Raw genomic sequence first — 24,470 nt, 5'->3', positions numbered from 1 at the left:
TGGGAAATTTTAGCATTTAAAGAATGGGTATATATATCAATTTAAAATAACCTAGTGAATAAGAAATATATATTTTTTATTAATATTTTTAATCACTGAAGAACTTTTGGAAAGAGATCGCTGCATTATTTATAATTTAAATGTAATTTATTCAACCTATTTAGTTTAATACAATTTAATTTAAAAACTAAAAATTAAATTTTGTTTATTCAATTCAACTACTGTACCGAAAACGTACCGAACCCTGATGTCAAAATCGAGGTACGTACCGAACCAAAATTTTTCTGTACTGTTACACCCCTAGTACCTTCTCTTGCCAAGTGCTGTTGGGGAGGGGTTCATTATATGTTATGTGTTGTGCTCCTCTCACTGAGCACAATGGGCAACTTTGAGTCTCCACTTTATGCCAGCTGAAGAGGTTTTCTGGGCTAGGCAAAACGCTGTACACCACCTGAATCAGTAAGGTAGTGCAGTGTGGCTCAGCCTGCGAGAAATCGTCTAATGTGACTTTCCAGTCCATTGCTTGCTCCCACCCAGTCCAGGCACCCTGCTGGCTCATACCAGCCGCTCGGCAAGACCTCTCTTCTTCCACTGCTGATCTCAACACCTCCTGGATCAGCTGCTGCCTCTCCTTCCCCCTGCCTTTCTTGAACCAGCTCTCCTTCAGGTCAACTCTCTCAACAGATCTTCATGGTGCTGCCTCCAGCACAGCAACTTCAGCCCTTCAATTTCTTCCTGTCTTCCACCACTCCTTAACCCTTTGGGTCAACAGAGTTCCTGTACATCAGCACCTCTCTTGCTCTTAAAACCTGAAACCCTTCTTCCAAAAACTTCAAGGGAGCTTTGTGTTGTTTCCAAGAAGGACAATGCTGCTGAGACTTTAAGTCATCCCCAGCCATTTCTTAGGCAGCCACTGACCCTCTTGTCCATGGTCTCAATGGTGGGAATTGGGGCTTCACAGACAAGTAGCAGCTGGAGTATTTGTTGGTTATACAGTGCTGGTATACACACACCTTGAACCTGCTTGGCATCCCAAATCAGTCAACTGATAGCAGCCATCTGTCCAGGTATTGGCAGGTTGCCTGAACAGATCCTGATTTTTCTTTAAGGCATCTGTTGGAAACATTGCCCAGGCTCAGGCTTCTCTGAACTGGTTGGGACTGGTGAACCCCAGATGGTAGAACCTCTAACTCAGCCCTACTTCAGCACATCTGGTCTACAGAAGACTTGATGGGTTCAAAGTCCATTCAACCCCAGTGGACACGTTTTTTCCAGCTCTTGAAGGATCCAACTGCCCCCTTGCACGGACTCCATGGTGACTGTCAGGTCAACCACAAAGGCTCTGATTGAAGGCTGCTGTGTCTTCGAACAGATTTGGGGGCACCTGCACTCTGGCGCTGCAGATTTGATTATCAGATTTATTGCCAGGGCAAATTCTGTCACAAAGAATGTGCAGCTTGTGATTATCCCAACCTCCAGCTCTTGCCAGTCTGACGGCACGGCCCCTGCTGAGATGCATCCTGAAGTGGTCATGATATTAAAGGATCAGGTCTGCAAAGCAGTGTGGCACATGATACTTGGGCATGGTTGTTTTAACCAGTTTGTGGGGTATCCATTTGCTAGATCTAACCAAAGCACTGTGAGGTCCCCCTGCGCTCTCTGGCCTCCTGGATTAGCTGGGTCATCACTCCTGTGCATTCAAGACAGCTTGGTACCCCAGAGATCTTTCCTTGTTGCACTGATGTGTCAAAAGAGTTGTTAAAAGAGAGGTAGTCAGCCAGCCATCTTGCTTTGATGCTGAAGATTTTCACTTCCACACTCAACAGCTATCTAGATCATCCTGAACTGTCAGTTCTCTGTAATTCCTCTCCCTTTGAAACACAACTCAGATAAGCTTTATTTGTGTAGCACATGTCATACATACAACATACAGCCCCAAGTGCTTCACAAGAAACAGACAGGCAGGAAATAATACAGGGACAATGGATAAAATCACAAAAGATCAAAACAATAAATAAGTAATAAAAATAATTTATAAAATAAAACGATATCACAGTGAGTACAACATGGAAAAAAGAACAACAAAGCAAAGAGTGTAAGAAGGATTTGGATGAAAATATTCAGAGATATAAAGGAACTTTCACATAAGGGCCAGTTTTTTCGAACCGGACCGCGGTGTGATTCCTCCCCCTCCCCCTCTCCTTTCCCCAGCTGGCTTGCACACTAACAACGCTGAACCGTGCCCGGGCCCACTTGCGTATTTACTCAGTCTGAAACAGCAGGTGGCGGTATACACGTAGCTTGTTTACAATCCTGCCAAGAAGAAGCTACCATGGCAACCACTGGAGTCGTGACCTGAGTGAAGATTGTTACCTCCGCCAAGGAGGTTATGTGATCGGCAGGGTTTTTTTGTTAGTTTGTTAGCAACAGAACTCAAAAAGTTATAGACGGATTTTGATGAAATTTTCAGGAAATGTCAGAAATGGCATAAGGAAGAACTGATTAGATTTTGGGAGTGATCCGGAGCATGGATGATTTAAAATCTCGCTCTTTGTATCTGCACATTTACTACAGCTCAGAGGATTAAATAGGCTTGCACTGCGCAGATACAGCGGTTTCTGAGGTGACAGGAGACTTTTATTGCCTTTGCACCTCCTCTCACTGACTCCAACTTGTGTTCAGCTGTAGGGTGGGTCACAACAGACCGTTTACTGACTAGATTCTGATGAGTTCCGCCCTTTATTGAGGAAAAATGTGAACAAACTGCCCCGCTGTGGAAAGAAGTTTAACTTTTATACATCATAAAGCTGATACGGGGCTTTGTCCCATATGTGGGCGCGGTTGCATTCATATCTCAACCAAACCGAGCCAGAGTCCACTTGAATCGCGCCTGAGACCACCTCTCCAAGTGGGCCCGGGCACGCTGTAGGGGGCCCCTAATGTGAAAGCACCCTAAATTACAATCTGTGAAGGTTGGATGATACCTAATGTAAAGACAGACAAAGGTTATAAAATCATTGCAAATTAAAAGCCAGATTAAAAAGATGTGTCTTCAGTTTACTCTGAAAAAAAAAAAAAAAAACAGATCCTGCCAGAGGCAGAGAATTCCAAAGTCTTGGGGCATAAAAACAGAAAGCTCCCTCCCCAGTGTTTGAGTGAGTGACATAAGGGACAGTTACGAGGGACGCATTTGAGGACCTAAGGCAGGCCTATTCAATTAGCGGCCCGGGGGTGACATGCAACCCAGAACCAACCCCCAAGTGGCCCAGCCTATGGTCATGCAAGAGATGCAGAGGGCAACCTGTCTTGCAAGTTTCCATAAATTATTTCAGACCATGAATGCAACACGCCAGGTAGCCTAGCAACAGTCTACCTACAATGTACTGTGTTGTTTTGAAGTGTGGCTAGCAATACTGACAGAATACTGAGTATAAAATATGTCCTTTTCAACTCTGAAGAGTAAAACTGATGATGAAAACCATCGATTTAACGCTGTGTGGACTGACAAATTCTTGTTTATTTTACCATCAAACTCAAATGCCAAACCCATGTGTTTAATTTGGCATGAGTGTGTTGGGGTACTGAAAGAGTACAATGTCTGGAGTCACCACATTGAGAAACACCTGGCGTTCCGTGCAAACTTCCTGGACAGATAACAGGAGAGAGCGGGAAAAGTGCAGTTTGATTGCAACTTACAACTGCAGCCGTACCACAATGGTGCAAGTTCAAATATGACTACAGCTGTGTAAATTTAGTTTTTATGCAATTTAAGATATGCCTGGGTAAGAAGTGACCACAATCATTATTAACAGATTTTAACTTTATTTTTTCATTCTATTTATTTTATCTTTATTCTGTTGCTGTTTTAATGCACTTTTTGATGTTGCTTTTGTCATGTTACCAAATGTAAAAGGCAGACTGAATAAAAAGTGCATGTTTTTCATCAAAGTGATCTGTATTGGTTTGAAATTTTGCAGGTGGTGAGTTAGTTCTGTCAGTAATCTTGAGAGCAATAATTCACACCTGACATGCATTTTAGTCAAATCACATGACTCACATCCTCCTAAATTAGGGGTTTATTTAAGCTGCAGGATTTCTGGTCTCTTCTTCTGCTCTGCAGTTGCCTGCTCTGCCCTGGATCAGCACTGCCCTCCCACTTTCAACCCACCTACTCCCCAGCAACCACCTGTTGGCTCTGACTGAGGGTTTAGGCTGTTAACTTATCACTCTACAAATTCTGTATGTAGAAATCTGTGAGGACTGATCAAGTCAGAGCCTGACGCCAAACATGTTATGTTGCCATAAATGCTTAAACAAACTACAAAGTGAGATTATTGGCTGAAATGGGCTTGTCGCTCTTCTGTGGAAAGGAGAAATAGGAGGCTCTCATTTCTTTACACCACAGTATGTTGTTAGTATGTTTTAATGAGTGTAAAGCTTGTGTGAAGGGAAGCTGTTTCCTTTTTCTCAACTCTATACAAAACCCTGTTCGTTTAGAAAAAAAAAAAACATGAGTTATGTTTTAGAGAAAAGGTAGCAAATGGGAAGAGTGATGTTAACTATTTTGCAGAGGTGCTAATTGTTATCAAAACACATTGTAACACACACACAGTGTACAAAAACATATCACTGCCTTTACACCTCTTTAAAATCCTTGCTGGTCTGTATTCTTAACTTGAGGGTGAGATCTACCTGTTTTGTTGTTACTGTCTCTCTGCACAGGTTATACGGTAACACAAACAAACACATGACACAGAATCACATAACCACATAGTACACACACACACTCTCAGATACTAATATACACACACCATGCTGCGCCCCACTTCTGTTTAGGGAAAAAAGTAATTACTTTCTTTCCCTGCCTCAATGCCTTCAAAAGCCTCAGTGGGGTGATTCCCTGGTGAGCCAGTGAAATTCACTTAAACAGCTTTTGAGAGAGTAAGCAGTCTTATTGTTGCGCACTGAAACTTGATTGGAAAGGGAGAAAAATGAGAGGAAGAAAGGGAGGAAGCAAGGGAAGACTTTTAAATGAAACTGTTGGCTAGCTGTTTTTCTCTATCTTTATTTCCAATATTTCACCTCTCAGTCTTTTTTTTTCTATATATCAAAACAAACCACTGTTGGCAGACAACATGAGAGGTTAAGTAGGTACTGCTCAGTATCATGCTGGGCCTTTTAAAAAGAAGGGATGGCAAAGGTGTCCCTTATTGCGTTTCTGTGCTTCTTCATGCCCAGTATCATAATCTCTTCTCCATAGAAAATTCACATCCCCTCAATCTTTCAGAGCTTTCATCACGATTGTTTATGACTATACAAACCCTTATTTTAAGATAGAGTCATCTTGACTTTGAGGAGCTCATTCAGTCCTCCTGTAAGACCTTTTCTGTCAGGTCTCTTCAAGTGGCATCTCAGACAAGCAATCCCCACCCAGGGTGGCTTGAAGGAGAATCCCAGCACTGGGAGAAAAGGGACTAAATAAATTAACAAAGCAGTGTCTTACAGCTCTGATGATGTGTCCCATGAGGAATTCTCTGTGCAAGTTTTCAAGTTCAAGCCTTATGACACACTGAAGAGATTTGCAGTCTTGTGTTAGAAATTTCATCACATTGCTGTAGTGCTAATATTTTTCTGAAGTTTGGCAAACAATGTGTGCTCACTTGCAGCTCTTATGAATACATTAAATGGACAATCCAAGACACATAGAGACTCATACACACTCTCGGCGCTCTTGATCATGACTTGTATGTGTGTATCTTTGTGTGTTTGGAGACTACACTGTACTCTAGGGGAAATGAAAAGGGATGGATGAAGCCGCTTGCAAAACAAAGAAAGTCTGGAGGGACTTTATTAACATATAAAGAGTTTTAGTTTATGTAGGTGCGCAGTGTGTAGCTGTGTGTTCCTCTTGCATATTTCTGCCTCTTTGGTTCAGGAGTGTGTCCATGTTGTGCTGGAACATGCTGATGTGCTACCAGCCAACATTTCTGTTTTATGGTTAAAAACAAAAAGGGAAAAAAAAACTAAACAAAGGCACCAACACTAATAAGGCTGTTGAATTATAAAGAGAACATAGTTGTGCAGCCCTGTTTGAATCTCTAGGCGCTACACATCTGTGTGTATATAGAAGCTTTGTTTACAATCTTCCAAGGAGAGATGGTTTGTCTCCTGGTCCTCATGTGTCTAAGTACGTTTTTAATGATTCTCAAGATTGACATCAGTTTTAAGACGTGCTAAGAATAGAGAAAAGAGAAATGGGGGGCAAAAAAGAATGCTCCTCTTTTTCTCTCGATATTTGTCTGTCTTTATGCATTCATATTACTGCATGTCACTTACTGTGATCTGCATGTGCCATTTGAGTCACTAGCTATTAATCTTTCTGGGACCTCCTGGACCCCCATGTCCAGGTTATTCAGGATTGTTAGTGTGGACTCATCTTCCTCCAACTGCAATATCTATTCAGCCTTCCATCTATTTACATTACTACAGATGTTAAAATGAATCTAAGAGCTTCTCAACTTCAACTACTATAATTATATTCTCTTTTTCACTTCAGTATAGTTCCTAATGTTGAATTAATACTCGAGAATGATCTTGGTCTTGGACTGCCCGGACTCAGGATTTTCCATCAAGTGCCGGTTGAGATCTGCTATTCTTCAACTTTACTAATGGGATAATAAGGAGAGGCATTTGCTAAAATGACAAATACCTACACCTGCAAAAACTCGGCCATCAGTCCATCCTATTTCTAGTCAGAAATACCTCTGAACACTTACTTTAGGCCTCATTCACCTGACAAATCTAGATAAACATCTCCTTTTCAGATTTTTACTATAACTCTGGACTTGTCAGTGGCTTTTAAATACATACAAGGATTTATTTTTTACAAGAAATTATTTGAACAAATTTGTTGAGATTTGAGATTTTTGCATGTTGTGCTTTGTAAGACTTGCAGACACCTTGTTTTTATCTGTCAAATTTGTTAAAAAGAAAACTAAAAGTAAAGAGAAATTTCTATTTAACTGGTCAACCTTGTCATGGTTCTTTTAAATTGATGTTTATGGTCTTGGTCTTGTCTTGGTCTCGGCTTGTCTTGGTCTTGGTCTCAACTCGGTCTCAGTTTCCAAAAGTCTTGATCTTGTCTTGGTGCACTCTGGTCCCGGGCAAATCTTGGTCTCGGATTTTGTGGTCATAAATACAACACTAGCAATATCATACGTAGCTGTTCCTGCAAACACCTCTCATATTTTTACCATTACTACGGGTATGGATGGCCTTCTCCTGGGGACCCATCTGACTCCAACCATCGATGTCAACCTTACATCTGTCATCAGTGTTATAAACTAGCAGTGGTGCCACCAGGATGACAATTCAATAGGGGTGTGACGAGTTCTCGTGCCACAAGATCTCGCGAGATCAAAACATCGCGAGATTTCTCATTGAAGAAAAATACATCTCGCAAGATCAATATTGTGGAGACACTAGGAGCAGCAGCTGCCCTTAGAGAACACAATACCAAACTGGAAGTTATATAAGATCACAAAGATGCCCTGGATACTTTGAAATTGTTGGTTTGACAGCTAATGAAGAAACGGAGCTGATCCGTGACCCATTCAGTCACCGCTCCAACCCCCACCCCCTCCTCCGCATGCGCTACACAGGGCTGCACATGATCTGCCAATGCATAATTATTTCATCATAACGGTCAGAAATGATGAAATGTTGCTGCTGTGTAGTCACCGTAAGGAGAGTATAGTATTAAAATTAGTTTGTGTATGCGCGCATACTTGCTCATAGTGTGTGGGTGTCTGTGACTTTATAACTTTTTTTCCACGCTGCATCGTCATGTCTCCTCCTCATCTCACCGTCTGTCAGTCACACATCTATCAGCTGTTGGCTGTGCATATCATCAGTATCAGAACCTTACCTGTAGGACGGACCATTGTATACGCAGCGGTAAACTGAGCAAAACAAACTTTCTTTCAGCGCCATAGAGTCCATTGTAAGCTCCAAAAATCGCAGTTGTAGCCCCAGTTAAACGCGCCCTGCTTGTTGTCTGACAGCTGAGCAGAGACACACTTGCTCACCAATGCACACACATCATCACACACACTCATCTGTGCGCCGTGTCCAACACTGTCAAAGCTCATATGAACAAAAACATTACGTTAAACCTGTTATTGATAGGAATATTTCTTTTGAGTGTTTCAAATATGGATGTCCTTAAAGAGGATGAGAAATACTAGTAGTCTGATTTTACTGATGCAGCTCTTTACATCTCAGTCTGTTGTAAACAGTACTTAAACTACTTTCAAAATAATCTAAATGCTTTTATTATTATTACTGTAATTGTGGCAGTGAGTGTATAGTGTAGTAAAATAACAGTAATAGTAATAGTAGACTATTGGAATGAAAGAATTGATTTGAAGAGCATTAAAATGTACAGAATGAGTCAGAGTTAGACAAAATTGAAAAAAAAGTGTTAAATCACGTTTTGTCTCGTGGGCCCAAATCTTGTCTCGTCTTGCAAGATGAGAGTCTCATCACACCCCTACAATTCAATGTACACACAATAACCATTCCAGCACTTGAATGACAACTCTAGGATCCCACTTACAAGAGCGCACTTACAAACAGGCGCACAGTGAGAGAGACTAACGCTGCAAGAACCGCAAAACTCAGATTAACCACACAGTTTTACATACATGTTTTTTTCCATAAAAACATGAAAACATATCATTTTTTCTAAGGTATAAGTTTAAGCAGACTGTGTTTGTCTATTGTTGTGACTTAGATGAAGATCAGAACACATTCATGTCATTCTGTTATTACAAATTACGTTGCACCAGTCATATGCCTTGCTTCAAATGTATTTGCATAGACTGCAACTCAAGAACATGAAGAGGAGAGAAATTGTAGAGAATGATGTCATCACGCTTTTATTTTCATTAAAAAAATATATGTATATACTGGCAAAAAAAATGTACGCACAGTGCGTATATGATTACAGCTGGTGGCGCCACTGTAAACTAGAGCCCTGCATGGGACTCTTTTCTTAATCCCACTCCTGCTGGATTTCTGACTATTTCCGCCCATTCCTGCACCACGAGCCATTTACTCCTGCCCACACCCACAACGGATGTAACCAATCCTGCCTGTATCCCGCACGGATTAGACAAAGACAGTGCAATTAATTAAAGGAACTATAATATTAATGTGTTCATTTAAGCGTGACCTTGACAGAGTGTCCTCCCTGAATTAGGGACAAGTCTAGAAAACAACCACAACACTCACATCCTCATCATGCATAACGATGCCACACATAGATTTAAAAGGGCAGGTGGGAGCCTCAGACTGATTTGACTCCTGGTTATGGCTTAGTAATCGCAATGCCAAAATAATATTCACAACCTCATTTACACATAGTTTATCATCATTTATTTTTAAGTCATACAGAGGTGGATTAGTTTTCTGATCTCTGGAAAGTTTGTGCATCATGAAAACTGCAGCACACTTCCATCAGCTCTCACAGACAGTAGACTAAGCTTTCCTCTATTAATGCTGTACTGTTACCAACCTTGTCATTAGATGTTTAATGCAATAAGGCCAATTTGCATGGAAAAGGGTCGGGGGGTTTTTTGCACAATGGTTTGTTGTTTGTTTTTCACCATATCTCTCTTACTTCATCCAACTCTATCCCCTCAAACTCACAACACAGCCGAGGCTGTTCAGTATGAGTCTGGTTCTGCTCAAGGTTTCTGCCTGTGAAAAGGAATTTTTTCCTTGTAACTGTAACTTTTCTAAATGTTGCTTAGTGCAATGCAAAATGGATTAATGTTATGTCTTTGTAAATAATACAACATTAAAGAGTTTGTCTAGACCTACCCACTTTGTAAAGTGACTGGAGAGAAGACATTTAAAACTGGGGCTATACAAATAAAGATGTAATGATGAAGAAAGGTTCACATAAGACACAAGTTTAAGAGGAAGACAATAAGAAGGATGATGAGATGGAATAGGAATGTTGAGAAAATTCCTAGAATAATTACATTTTGCAGGTAGAGAAGGATAGCGAAGAAAGTGCAATGAAGATAATGTATATATGCAGAGGTTAGCTTTGCCTAGTTCCATCTCTCCCTCCCTTTGATCTCTGTGACTTTGAGCCTGCAGAGAAAATGGAATGAAGTGAGAAAGGTCGTGAGAGGAAGGACAGGCCAAGTCATGAAAGAGAATGGGAGAATGGAACAAATGAGAGTATAAAGCAGATAAAAAGAAAGTTCAGTGAGAGAAGGAGAAATGTGTCAAGAAAAAGAGGAGGAGGTTTGAAAGGTGAGAAATTTAGAGGAAGGGAACATCAGATAAAGATGTGAAAATGTAAGTGAAGCTGTGTGATAAGGCAAAATGGAGACAAATGAGCAAGCAGGGAGTGATCTGTGAGAGAAAGGGGTGAGGAATAATGCTGACAAGTTTCACAGTCTACTAATTATATAAGCACAGCTGTAAAACAATACTGAAAATACTTTGGTGATAAACAAGGTGTGTTTTTTGTGGAATTAATAGTTAGATCTCTGATGGAGATGGAGTGTCATGCTAACATTTATTGTCACATTTATATGTTATTAGTAGGCTTGATCAAAGTGGTTTTGGTTTGAAAGTTACCTTATGTCTTGGTGGCTTCTTTCACTAGTCTCCTTGCATGCTTAGTTTGAGAGGATGGTCTGATCTAGACAGATTTACACATGTGCCATACTCTTTCCATTTCTTGAGGATGGATTTAACTGAACTCTGGGGGATATTCAGTGCCTTTTCAGGCTTTTCTCACAAAATATGTACCCCTGGCCTGTCCACAATCACCCAAAGAATAAGACCCCCCCCACCCCCCTACCCCCCTTCTCAACCTTTCAGAAAATGTGTGCTAAAACAAGCTGCTCTCAGACTTTCCTCTCATGATGTTTGATGTTATGTGGGGAATTAGCAATGCCCACCCAGGTTTGGTTGGCCCACGCTTCGAGGAAAGTTCTGTCCTCGCTGCCTTTTTTTTTTTTTTTTTTTTTCAAGCCACATCCGTTTCTTGAGAGGGGTGTAGTGGATGGGAGGAACAACATGAAACTAATGCAGCCACAAACAAATATTTAACAATTATCACCTGGTGGGGATGTTGACAACATAATTCTTCTCTGAGTCAGGAGTGAACCTGACCTGCTAGACACAAGTACTTAAACTCATATAATAAAAATACCAGACCGTCCAAGGTGCACCCACAGGAGAAAATTAATTTTCCTGATCTCATGATCCTCAAGGGAACAAGAATAGCTACACTCCGAGAATAAGCAAAGAAGCAAAATACAACCTTAAATGCTGATAGCTTTTATTCTCCTGACTTAAGGACAAATCTACCAAGTGGATAGTTCTACACACCAGAAGAATTTTCAATCAAGAAGAGGACGTCATTGCTGAATCCTACATCATACAGTGGTTTGCAAGTACCCCCCCCCCAGCGTTTTCACATTTCTCCACGTTACAACCACAAACTTAATATATTTTGTTAGGATTTTGCGTGATAAACAAGCACAAAGTGGCACATATTTGTGAAAAAAAAATGTCATATTAGAATTATATTATTAAACATAATACATTGCTTTCAAAATTTTTTACAAATAAAAATCTGAAAAGTGTGGTTTGCAAAAGTATTCAGCTCCCTGGAGTCTAATACCCATGAAAAAAATCCAGTGCAACCAATTGCCTTCAGAAGTCCCCTAATTAGGAAATAGAGTCCACCTGTGTGTAATCTAATCTCAGTATAGATACAGCTGTTTTGTGAAGGCCTCAGACGTATGTTAGAGGACATCAGTGAACAACCCACACCATGAAGACCAAGAAACACACCAGACAGGTCAGGGATAAAGTTGTGGAGAAGTTTGGAGCAGGGTTAGGTTATAAAAAAATATCCCAAGCTTTGAACATCAACACGGCACACTGTTCAATCCATCATCTGAAAATGGAAAGAGCTTGGCACAACAACAAACCTACCAAGAAATGGCCGTCTACCTAAACTTACAGGCCAGGCACGGAGAGCATTGATCAGAGAAGCAACAAAGAGGCTCATGGTAACTCTGGAGGAGCTGCAGAGATCCACAGCTCAGGTGGGAGAACCTGTCCACAGCACAACTCTACAAATCTGGCCTTTATGGAAGAATAGCAAGAAGAAAGCCATTGTGGAAAAAAGCCATAAGGAATCTTGTTTGTGGTTTGCCAAAAGCCATGTGGGGGACACAACAAACAGGTGGAAGAAGGTTCTTTGGCCAGATAAGACCAAAACTGAACTTTTTAGCCTAAATGCAAGGTGCTATGTGTGGCGGAAAACTAACACTGCACATCTACCTGAACGCATCATCCCCACCATGAAACATGGGGGTGGCAGCATCATGCCGGAGGGGATGCTTTTCTTCAGCTGGGGCAGGAAAGCAGGTCAGAGTTGATGGCAAGATGGATGGAGCCGAATACAGGGCAATCTTTGAGGAAAACCTGCTAGAATCGGCAAAAGACTCATGACTGGGACGGAGGTTGATCTTCCAGCAGGACAACACCCTAAACATACAGCCAGAGCTACAATGGAATGGTTTAGATTGAAGCATATTCATGTGTCCCATTCAAAGTCAAGACCTAAATCCCATTGAGAATCTGTGGCGAGACTTGAAAATTGCTGCACAGATGCTCTCCATCAAATCTGACTGAGCTTGATCTACTTTGCAAGGAGGAATGGGCAAAAATTTCAGTCTCAGATGTGCAAAGTAGGTAGAGACATACCCCAAAAGACTTGTGGCTGTAATTGCAGTGAAAGGTGGCTCTATAAAGTAATGATTCCAGGGGGCTGAATACTTTTGCACACACACTTTTCAGATTTTCTTTTTTTTTTTTTAATTGAAAGCCATGTATAATTTTCCTTCCACTTTATAATTATGTGCCACTTTGTGTTTTTCTATCACATGAAATCCCAATAAAATATATTAACATTTGTAGATGAAATGTGGAGAAATATGGAAAAGTTCAAAGGTTATGAATACTTTTGCAAACCACTGTAACTGATCGGTTCAGCAAGTGCCACTACAAATCCCCCTTCAACTCACAAACCTGCCACCACACAAGACTGAGGTGATATGCTATATGGTACCAAAACTACACAAGTCCACTCTATCCACACCAACCAAAAAATTTTTTACGCCACATACAGTACCTAGGATCGAACTGGAATATTCTCACCTGTTGACCAGATTCCATGTGTGTCATCAGGCAGATCCATATTGCAGAGCTCCAATCTGAAACAATTGTGCAAGATCTGTGAACCGATTAGGCCAATCAGCATCTTTTAAGAAGTTCTGGGTGGGGTACTGCAAACTGGTGGCAATGGCTGCTGCCTGGTGAAGCACTTATAGTTTGGATCTAGCTTTGGTGGCAGATTTGATCAAATCTGGACAGCATTTCTTTATCAAAAGAAGAGCAAAATGATTTACTGAAAGCTTTTCCTGGTGGAAAAGATGTTATTGCTCTTCTTCCAACTGGCCTTGGGATGAGTTTCATCCACTAACTATCTTTACTGCTTTTAAACTACAGCAGCACTTGCCTGCCGAGCTCACGTTCCTTAGTAGAGATGCTCATGCCTACTACGTCATTTTGATTTGTCACTGTGATTGGCCAATAATGAATGTGACTTCAAGAGAGGGGCAGAAAGTATGTCTTAGTAGGCGAAGAATGTACCCCGGGTTCAGATCATGTAGCTTTTCAAATCACACACTGAACCATGCAAGATTCCAAAACAAGAAGTTGTTTTCAGCCAAAAACACACAAACAAGCAAACAAATAAAAGCAAAGATTTCTGAAAAATCTGGACTGTGCGCTGACAGATAATTTCATGTATTCCAAATTCTACTAATTTTTGTCTCATACAAAAATTAGAAGTGAGCTAGCCTGTTGCTAGTGAAACTGAGTGATGTTGGATGATGGGAGTATTATTTCAGAGCCTTTATACACTGAAATACTTGTTATTTTAAATAAGTGGGATATGTGGCATGTAACTTAAATCATCACACATTTATTAATCAATATTTTACTCATCTACCAATATTTAAATAATCCTACACCGCTGCAGAATTAGCTTCGATTACATGAACATTTTTTCACAATTCAATTAAATTTATTCTGATCAGAGATTTTAACTTCTCTGTTCACATGGACGATAAAAGATATGATCTTATTCAGATGTGTGTGCTCATGTATCATACATTTTGTCTGAATAAAAGTACTCTGACATGCGCAGCATGGTCCCACCCGTCAAATCTACAGAAAATTTGCTGTAGAAGAAGAAATTCTTCTTCACGTTTGATGTAAACAAACACTGGCACTTGCTTGTTTTTTTCAATCAAAATATTTGATTGTTGTGCTATTTCATATCTGGACCTTACATTGTCAGATCAACAATTTGGTGCTCTTTTAAAATTTCACATAAAAAAGCTGTCTTAGCAACAGACCAGTTTTGTTTTGCTCCCACCATGTTTCTGTCTGGTCAATGTGCGGGGCAATCATGCACAGTAAGTTAAAACTCACCCCTACCAGGGAGGGGTGATCAGTGTTGTCATGGACGCTGATCCAGACATCTATCAGCATAAACCACTGCTCTCAATCAGAATGAAATTTCGTTCTGATTGAGCTGTAGGATTTTATTCTGTATTAAGTGTTTATATGAAGCCAATAGCTATGTTTGAACTCTGCTCAAATCTTAGTGGGCAGAGTTTAGATAAGTTGACTCTTTACCGAGTTAAACAAACACTTGAGGCTCAAGATAAAAAAAAAAAAAAAAAAAAACATCAAACCCTGAAATATCAACACTCCAGGGTTTGCTCTCTTCTACAAAAAGACAATTTTGTAGTCAACAGAGGTGGAAAAAGTACAAGAGTGTTATACTCAAGTAAAAGTGCAGTTACTGTGTTTAAAACTCATTTCAAAACATAATTAGTCATGAACAGAGCTGGACAAATTTACCAATAGTTTGGAAGAAAACCATGCCCAACACCTTATGACCTCGCAGCAAATTTTTAGAGGTTTTTAAGATAATAATCAAAAGAGAAACCGGCAGAGACATTTGCATCCCTCCGTATAATGCCTTACTTTGTTTGTCTTAGACTGTCTGAATAAGTGCCTAAGTAAAAATTCTATGGCTTAAGCTCTTAGGCTCAGGTGTGTGTGTATGACAATTTGCCCTCAGTTTGTTGGCAAATCCGACAAACAATTGATTGGCTAATTGAACTTGGGAGCTCTTTCATGTTTCGACATGTGTTCCTGGATACATGATGGTGATAGAACGTTTGAAGAAGAAAGCTACTGCCATAATCAAGATGCCCTGTCAGCTTCAAATGGATTAGTGCTTGATTTGTGTGCTGGCACTTCACAGTTCAATTGCAAAGGGGTGGAGGAATGAAGGGGTTGGGTTGGAAAACAGAGAAAGAGAAATGCATTTCAGTGAAGGTGGTGCTTGGTGGATTCAAAGGCATGAGGCAATCCTCTGCTCATTAGCAAGTGGAAAAGCTGTTTGAAGTTGGGATGTTTGGCTGTGTCAAGCAGCAAATGCGACAAGAAGGCTTTATAATGAAATTTGGGTTTTTATTTTTTGACAAGCTTCCAGGATTGATACCCAAAACTTTGAATGACAATTATCCTTGGACTGAGTCTTTGCTTGGGATATTCATATTTCACTTCTTGTAGTTTATTTTTGTTTTGTTTTTCATTTCAGATGAGTCTGTAGCCGGGTTCACTGCACTGTGGGGCTTTAGCTGTTTGATGGTAGGTATCAGTGGAGCTGTGAATTATACACAGTGTGAAATCACAATACTGCAGTACTGTGCCATCTGTTTATTCTCAGAAATTACGTATGTGGCAATGAATTACACATGCTACATTACCACAGAGATGTGTTCTTTTTTAAATGCATTTAATATTATTTATTTTAAATTCATGAAATATTTTGTGAACCTTAATATCCCCCATAAGAAAACCTGTTTGAAAACCACAATGTAGGTCAGGGGATTCTTAAAAAAAATATGTAAAGCCATTAATGTTTATCATTTGACTGTTCAAACAGCTCTGAAATACACATAGTCATAGTCATAGTAGATATTTGCTGTAGAAAAAAAAAGGCAAATACCATCCTGACAAATCAACAGATTTCAACAAATACAACAAAACCGTATTAAAATTGTCTTTGAAAGAGTCAGCTGATGAAAGAAAAGGAACCAGGTCTGACTGCTCATGTCAAGTTCAAAGGGGGGCTTGTCACGGTGGGCATGAAAAAAAAATGTGTGTTTTTTATCAGGTTTAATTAGTTCTTTTGGGAATGAACACCAACATTATGCTGCTCTGATGCCAATGAAAGAACCGCACACAAGCAATAGTTAACCTTACAGACATGTACACAGAACATCCAAATGCTTGAATCTAGTGCAAGCAATTTTAAAATAATATTACCTTCACCTAGGAGGTTATGTGATCGGGTGGGTTTGTTCATTTGTTTGTTTGTTAGCAACATAACTCAAAAAGTCATGGACAGATTTTCATGTAATTTTCAGGAAATGTCAAAAATGGCATAAGGAAGAACTGATTAGATTTTGGGACTGATCCGGATCACTGTCTGGATCCAGGTTTTTTTTTTTAAAGGATTCTGTACTATTGGGAGATAGGGCTAATAGCAGAGGTCTGCGCTGTTACCACTTTACACCAGGAGATGGCAGACATAAGTAACTTATTCAAAGTTTTGGAGATTATAGAGTTTGAAAGACACACCCGGTTGAGGAGACGAGTCGGAAAGTAAAAAAGAGAAAGACAGCGAATTGTAGCGAGAATACTCACAATGTTTCCATGTTTCCACCCCACCGGGGAGGGAGTAATCAGCGAATTAGATTTTAGGAGTGACCCGGATCACCGTCTGGATCCAGGAATGTTTTTTAAAGATTCTTCTCTATTGGGAGATAGGGCTGATGGCAGAGGTCTGTGTTCTCTGAGTGCTTTTCTAGTTATTATTGTACTTGAGGGTTTTAGGTCTGCTTTAATTTTTCTTATCTGCAAAAATGTCTGTTAAAACAGTACCACGCTTGCATAAGTCACGCTTGAAGTGACGAAGAAAATGCAGTCTATTGTAATTTGTTACTTGCATACTGAGTGCAATTGGGAGCTCAGAAGGTAGAGTCTATTGCCTCTCATCTTGAAGGTTTGGTTCTTCAGTCCCCAGGCCCTTCAGTCACATGTTGAAGTGTCCTTGGGCAAGACACTTGTTTCCTAATTGCTCCCACCACAACATTGGTAGCGTAAATTTATATGGATGCATATGAATGGAATTGGTTAAATGGGTGTGTAAAGGTTGCAATTTTACTGTGTATTTAACTGTGTTGTTTACTGAAAGGTTGAATGTTCAATTGCAACAACCATAATGTTTAGAAGAATCCCACTTAAGATTAGTGTGATTTGGTTGGAGAGTAAAGATTGCAGTTTTACTGTGTATTGTCTTTAGAAAATTAAGAAGAAAATGTGGCAAAAGATGTTTAGTATTCTATCTTAAGTTTCAATTCTTACTATATTATGGCATTACAATTTTGCATTTTATTTTGAAGACACTGTTTTATTTTGAAGTCATGCCGGAAGTAACACTGAGCAGCTCTTGTGTGACTCACAGTAGCTCCATGGAAGTCTACAGTAGCAAGCATGGACGCTTACCACAGAGATGGAAGTTGAAGATGGACTTTTAATGTCTTTCAAATAGCATGCAGCCAACGAGGTATTTATCATTCTATGTTTGTTTTACTTTTGTACTGCATATTTTACTTACATGCTGTGCATGTCATTATTTATGTTTGCTAACATCGTATGTCAACTACTTTATTTATGTTGTTTAGTTTTCATAGTGAATTTGGAGGAGAAAGGGGAGAAGCTTCAAATAAACCCATCAAAGAAAGCCACTTGTGTCTGCCTGTGCTTGGAAGGAACTACAGTGAAAACTCAATCTGTTCATTGACGTGAGTGGACATTAACGACTGGCGGCAAGATCAAAGGACCTCAGGGCAAGTTGGAGCCTGCAGAGTCGTCATCAGAGGACTGAAGGATGAACATGCACGCGGAAAGAGCGTGAGGGAAGTAATAAGAAACACGCAGCTATTTAGTGCATTATTTCAAGCTAAACTCATAAGGAACTTGGACACTAATAGGTTAAAAGTTGTCTAAGGAGAGCTTTGGAACAGTTTGCACATAGTATGAAGAAGAGCGGTTGTGTGAATTAAATGTTAAAGAATTTGATTTAAATAAGCTTGCTGTTTATAAGACACATTTAAGTTGACAGGTAAAGGTTTAAAGCTGCAATAATAAGTAGAAGCTATCAGTTATTTGATATTGAAGTCTATTTGCAAGTGTTGTACGTACATACCGAGTGTATTTTGATGGCAATCTCCAGAATTTAAGTTGATTTGCACAGTTTTGTTTAGAAAAGTACATTTAGATCTGAGAGTGAAAAACAACATTTTGGCATCACAGTATATGCATTTAAATTACACATTTAAAATACTTTTATTTTTCCAAGTTAAAAGAGATATTCATTATCTTTTTACAAAAGCTGATCAAAGTGATCTAAACTGGCCAAGACTAGTAAGTCTGTAGTCAATGAGAGTGATAGTGCTGCACAAAGTCAAGCTAGTGATGTTGTAGACCAAGAAGAGGAAGAGCAGCAGTTAAGAAGAAGTCAAAGACCCAGAACTCTAACGGAGAAGGGCAAAGAAATGCAAGATGGAAAAATTAAAGTGCTGCAACAGAAGTTCAACTACATTTATGATAAATGGAAAATTCAAGCCAGGTCTTCAAAGCAGTCATTATCTAAATCAACAGAGCCTTTATCTGAAGACTTGCTGAGAGATATCATAGGTGATGTCACTAGCCTTTCTGCAGATATTCAGTATGTTTATGATGAGCTAAGCACAATCTCAACTCCAGACCAAGACATACGTAGAAAAGTGGATCTGTGTGTAGAAATTTCTAAGGTCATTGTATCCAGAGCCTCAAGCCAGTTGGAAGGAAAGCCTAGAGAAGGAAGAAAGGCAAGGTTGGCCTGAAGCAGGTTCTCTCTTTGACTCAAGCTCCTACAAGTCAGGTTCAATCGCTTCCTTGTTGAAAAGTGGTACAGAGCATTCAAGCAGATCTTCTGTAAAATGACAAGAAGCTGCCACTGAGGTTGCTGCAAGCTGTTCTGAAATTGTTAAAAGAACAAGAAAAAGAGCAGATAGAAATAGAACATCTTGAAGCAGAGGCTAAAAGGAAGTTAGCTGATCAAGAGGCAGCAGCAGTAAAGCATTGTTTAGAGCGAGACGCAGAAGAGCCAACACAAAGACTTAAGAGAGAGGAAGAAGAGGCTGAAATTAGAGCTGAAATGGAAGATGAGTTTATGGTACTACAGAAAACTCTTGTGGAAAAGAAAAGGAAAATACAGCACCTGGAAGCAGTAAAGGGTCTCCATGCAACACAAGCAAGAATGCAGGTATATGATCAAGTCAAAGCAAATGAAGAAGAGCAGAAAGATTGTAGAGCAAGAGGTAGTTGCTGACAAACAAGTGCCAGCTCCCACAAGTCCCCTACTTCTTCAGATCCCTCCTATCCCAAAAACTGTGACTTCTTCTTCAGAAAGTACTGCAGAACTTGTTAAGGTGCTTGCAGGAGATTTAAGTGACAATGGAATTCCAGTTCCTGAACCTGCAGTCTTTAGTGGGGATCCATTGAAATACAAGGACTGGAAGCTCTCTTTTGAAACTCTAATCAACCAGAAAAATATTAAAGACAAAGAGAAGATTTATTATCTGTAAAAGATATGTAAGCGGACAAGCTAAGAAAGCACTCTATGGCCATTTCCTACTTGGAATAGAATCTTTTTATGCGGCTGCCTGGGAGATTTTGGAAGAGAGATATGGAAATCTGTTTTATGATAGGAAAATCATACAGAGACAAACTCCAAGCATGGCCCAAGATAGGACCTAAAGACAGCTTTGAGTTCAGAGAATTTGTTGATTTTCTTCGAAGTTGCGAAGCTGCTATGGTAGATTTCAAGGCACTGGAAATCTTGAATGACTGCAATGAAAACAGGAAAATTCTTTTAAAGTTACCAGATTGGTTAATGGCAAGTTGGAAAAGAAAGGTTATAGAAGAAGATAGAAACCAGTTTCCCTCATTCAGTCAGTTTGTGTAGTTCATGACAAGGGAAGCAAAAATAGCATGTAGCCCAGTTACATCATTGCAGTCACTGAAACAAAGTGAAGCTGAAAGACCGAAATTCCAAAGACAACCAAATTTCAGAGCGAAGACACTGACAAGTTCAAATGAAAAGACATTTATAACATGCATCTTCTGCAAGAAAAACGGTCATACTTTGCACAAATGCAGAAAGTTTATGGAGAGAGCAGTGCCAGACAGAGTTAAATTCATACAAGCTGAAAAGATCTGCTTTGGCTGTCTAAAGTCTGGTCACCATTCAAAAAACTGCAATGTCAGGAGTATGTGTGACATGTGCCAAAAGCGTCAGCCTACATGTCTACATGAGGAAAGAGGACAAAGACCACAAGACAAACAAGGTAAAGTCAAGAAAAGTCAGGTACAAATCAAGACATGTGCAAAGAAAGACCTCAGGTAGGACACCAAGAAGAAGCAACTATGACTGTTACTTCAAACAGAGTAATACTAGATGAAACAAATACACAGACAGCTGCAATAACACCTGTTTGGCTTTCATCCAAAGTTCAGCCAGAACAAGAAGTCCTTGTGTATGCCTTGTTAGACTCTCAAAGTGATACATTTAACTAAGTGAAGTAGCTGAAGCTTTAGATGCAAAGAAAGAAAGGGTTAAGCTCAAGCTCTCTACCATTGCTTCTAGAGCTAAAGTAGTAAGCTCCCAAAGACTGAATAACCTACAAGTCAAGCCTTTTACTCAGGTAAAAAAAAATCTCCTTGCCACCAGTCTATAAATGTGACTTTATTCCTGCCGATAGAACTCACATACCCACAGATGAAACTGTGAAAGCTTGGTCTCATCTAGAACATCTTCATGAAGAGATCGCAGCTCTATAACACTGTAAAGTAGGTCTGCTTATTGGATATAACTGCTCTCAAGCCCTACTTCCAAGGGAAGTTGTGTCTGGAAAAGATAATGAGCCTTATGCCCAGTGTACAGACCTTGGATGGAGCGTTGTTGGTCAAGGGAATCCTTGTGTTAACTATGGGGATGCCAGTGGAAACAATTGGTCAGACAAGTTACACTAGATGCAGAAACTTCTCCACACATTAAAACAGAAGCGCACTATGTCAACCAAAACAGAATCAAAGAGATCCCTCCTTCAGAAATCATTAAAGTTCTAGAGTGAGACTTCTCAGAAAGAGCTGGAGAAGATGAACTCATCTCTCAAGAAGATCTAAAGTTCTTGTCCAAGTTGAGAGAAAACATCACACAGAACAACAGTGGTCATTATGAGATGCCATTACCATTTAAAGAAGAAAAACCAAAGCTACCTGACAACAAAATATGTGCAGAACAACGTCTGAAGTGTCTTGAAATAAGACTTAAGAAAGATCAAACAAACTACTAAGACTATGTAACCTTTATGAATGACATCATGGACAGAGGTCATGCAGAAAAGGTCCCTGAAGAAGAACTCAACAATGAGCCTGTTTGGTACATTCTGCATCACAGAGTCTATCATCTGCAGAAACCAGGAATAATATGTGTAGTATTTGACTGTTCTGCCAAGTTTCAAGATACATCGCTAAACGACCATCTACTCACTGGCCCTGACATGAACAATACATTGGTTGGTGTTCTATGTCATTTCCGAAAGGGTCCAGTTGCAGTCATGTGGGACGTTGAGAGAAGGTTTCATAAGTTCTACCTGAAAAAGGAAGATCAAGATTACTTACGATTCCTATGGTGGGAGAATGGTAACTTGGAAATCACACCATCAACCTACAGAATGAAGGTACATTTATTTGGAGCAGCCTCATCTCCTGGCTGTGCCAATTTTGGCCTAAAACATCTGGCAGCACAAGGGCAAGGTCAGTTCAGTGAGGATGCCATATGCTTCATTCAAAGAAACTTCTATGTAGACGATGGGCTGACAAGTGTTGAAAGTAAAAGGAAAGCTTTTCAACTTGTCAAATAATCAATACAACTTTGTCAAACAGGCAAATTAAGACTTCACAAGTTTGTTTCTAACAGTGAATCAGTGATGGCAACCATCCCAGAAAAGGAACGTGCAGTAGCCAAAGATCATGACATGGCCTCGAGTTCACCACATGTTGAGAGAGCTCTTGGAGTAGAATGGTGCATTATGTCAGACGAGTTCAAGTTTAGAGTTTAAGTTAAAGCTAACCCATTGACAAGAAGAGGTGTACTCTCCACCGTAGCCTCTTTGTATGATCCCTTGGGATTCATGTCACCCTTTGTGCTTTTGGAAAAACATATACTCCAGCAAATGTGCAGAGAGAAGATCGACTGGGATGAATAACTTCCAGAAAATCTAAGACCTCAGTGGGAATCCTGGATCAGAAATCTACCTAAACTAGCTGAAATGCATGTGACATGAGGTGGATGTTGGACCCAGAATATACAACCCAGACTGAAGACGTTTTAACAGATTTATTGTTGACAAAGCGATTGTGCAGCTGGAAGGGGGGGGAGGCTCGGGTCCGTGCTAGTAACAGCTCCAGGAGACAGAGTGCGCTGGGTATGAGGGCTGGTGTGAGGCAGGGAGTGAGGCACTGGAAAAGATGGAGAACAGGCAGGATTAGTCACAAAAATCACTAGAGAATCACTGGAAATATACTCAATTACTCGTGAGTGTGTAGAGCAAGAGGAGCCTTAGTACCAACGGCGAGAGACAGACAATACTCAGGCGCTGAGGCAGAGATCAGCAGGTGTCTTAAAGGGAGCCTGATTGCTTGAGCAGCATCAGGTGTGGTCAGTCCGCCTCAGCACAGGGGAGGGGGGAGGTGAGCCTCGGAAGGAGCACAGTGAAGTTAGCAAGAAGAACATCAAACAGGAACCGGAAATTACCATAATAAACCCAGAGAAAATTAAAAACCACCACAATGCAAATCGAAAGATGTTTCATACCTTCAAGTTTCGGCAAAGTCAAAATCTATGAGCTTCATCACTTTGCAGATGTAAGCGTTTCTGGATATGGTGTATGTACTTACCTTCGAGCTATACTAGTAAATGAGTCTGATGAAGTCCATTGCTGTCTGGTAATGTGAAAGTCAAGAGTTTCACCTACTAAGGTTACCACTATACCAAGACTCGAACTCTGCAGCAGTGGTTGCTGTTCGAACTGGCAACATGCTTCAGAAAGAGTCACAGCACAACACCAAAGTTGTGGCTAGTGAAAATACTGAGTGGCTAGTGAGTTTGCAGAGCCACTGTAATGAAAATTCCATTATAATCTACATTATTATGTGTTTTATTACCATATATGGAATTGTAGAAGTTATTCTGATGTTTTTATACTACTGCCTTACTGTGACACCAGCTGTGTGCCTTTGCAGAAGTATGTCATGTCATCTTAACCACATGCTCATCCTGTTAGTTCAAACGGTTGACCCCTTCCAGATAATGAACTTTGCTCTTAGCACCTAAAGTGTTTGTGTAAAGCTGCATGTAGATTTGTGTTGTTACTGTTATGTGTGAGAAGTGTTTAAAAGAAAATGTGCCTGGACTAAGGAATGCAACCAAGGAGTTACTTTGAGACAAGGAGGCCGCGGACTCAAGGACGTTCAACCTGTTAAATCAAAATGAAGACTTTCTCTTCTCAAACTCCCTAAAAGGAGGACTGCTTATTCTTCTCAAATATTTGTTTTCTACAGACTATGCTGAACCAAGTGTATGCCCACTCACAAAAAACTATAACCGTGCATCCTTATTTTGCTGTGTTCACACATCTTTCCTCTGATTGAGAGGAAGTTGCATCTTATGATAGTGAACTGCTCAATCCCTTGCAAGTAAAAGTCTTTAAAGACAGCTCATTCTCTTGTCATTTTTCTACACTGGCACCACCGGTCAGAGGTGGATGAAAGGAATTTTTCTGACAACCACTAGCAACCGTGGCTGGTGAGCAAAAAAATTAATGTCAAGCCCTGTTCATGACGATGTTTTATTCTGATTGTCCAATGTTAATATGCTTCTAAATTCAAATAATAAGCTAAAAATTACCATGTAGGTTTCATTGTAACGAGTATGGATCACAGAACATGTTCATACTGTCTGCAAATGATTTCAAGCATCATTTGAAAGCAAATACCTAAATGTATAGCATATAGCCTGAATATATGAAGGCTTCAAATTAAAACATCTGACCACGGGCTTGTATTCAAACTTTACTCTTATGTATCTTGACATCTCATAATGTCATAAT

This window comes from Cheilinus undulatus, linkage group 4 (assembly GCF_018320785.1).
Source record: "Cheilinus undulatus linkage group 4, ASM1832078v1, whole genome shotgun sequence".
Taxonomy (NCBI): Eukaryota; Metazoa; Chordata; class Actinopteri; order Labriformes; family Labridae; genus Cheilinus; species Cheilinus undulatus.
This window is presented reverse-complemented; position numbering follows the sequence as displayed.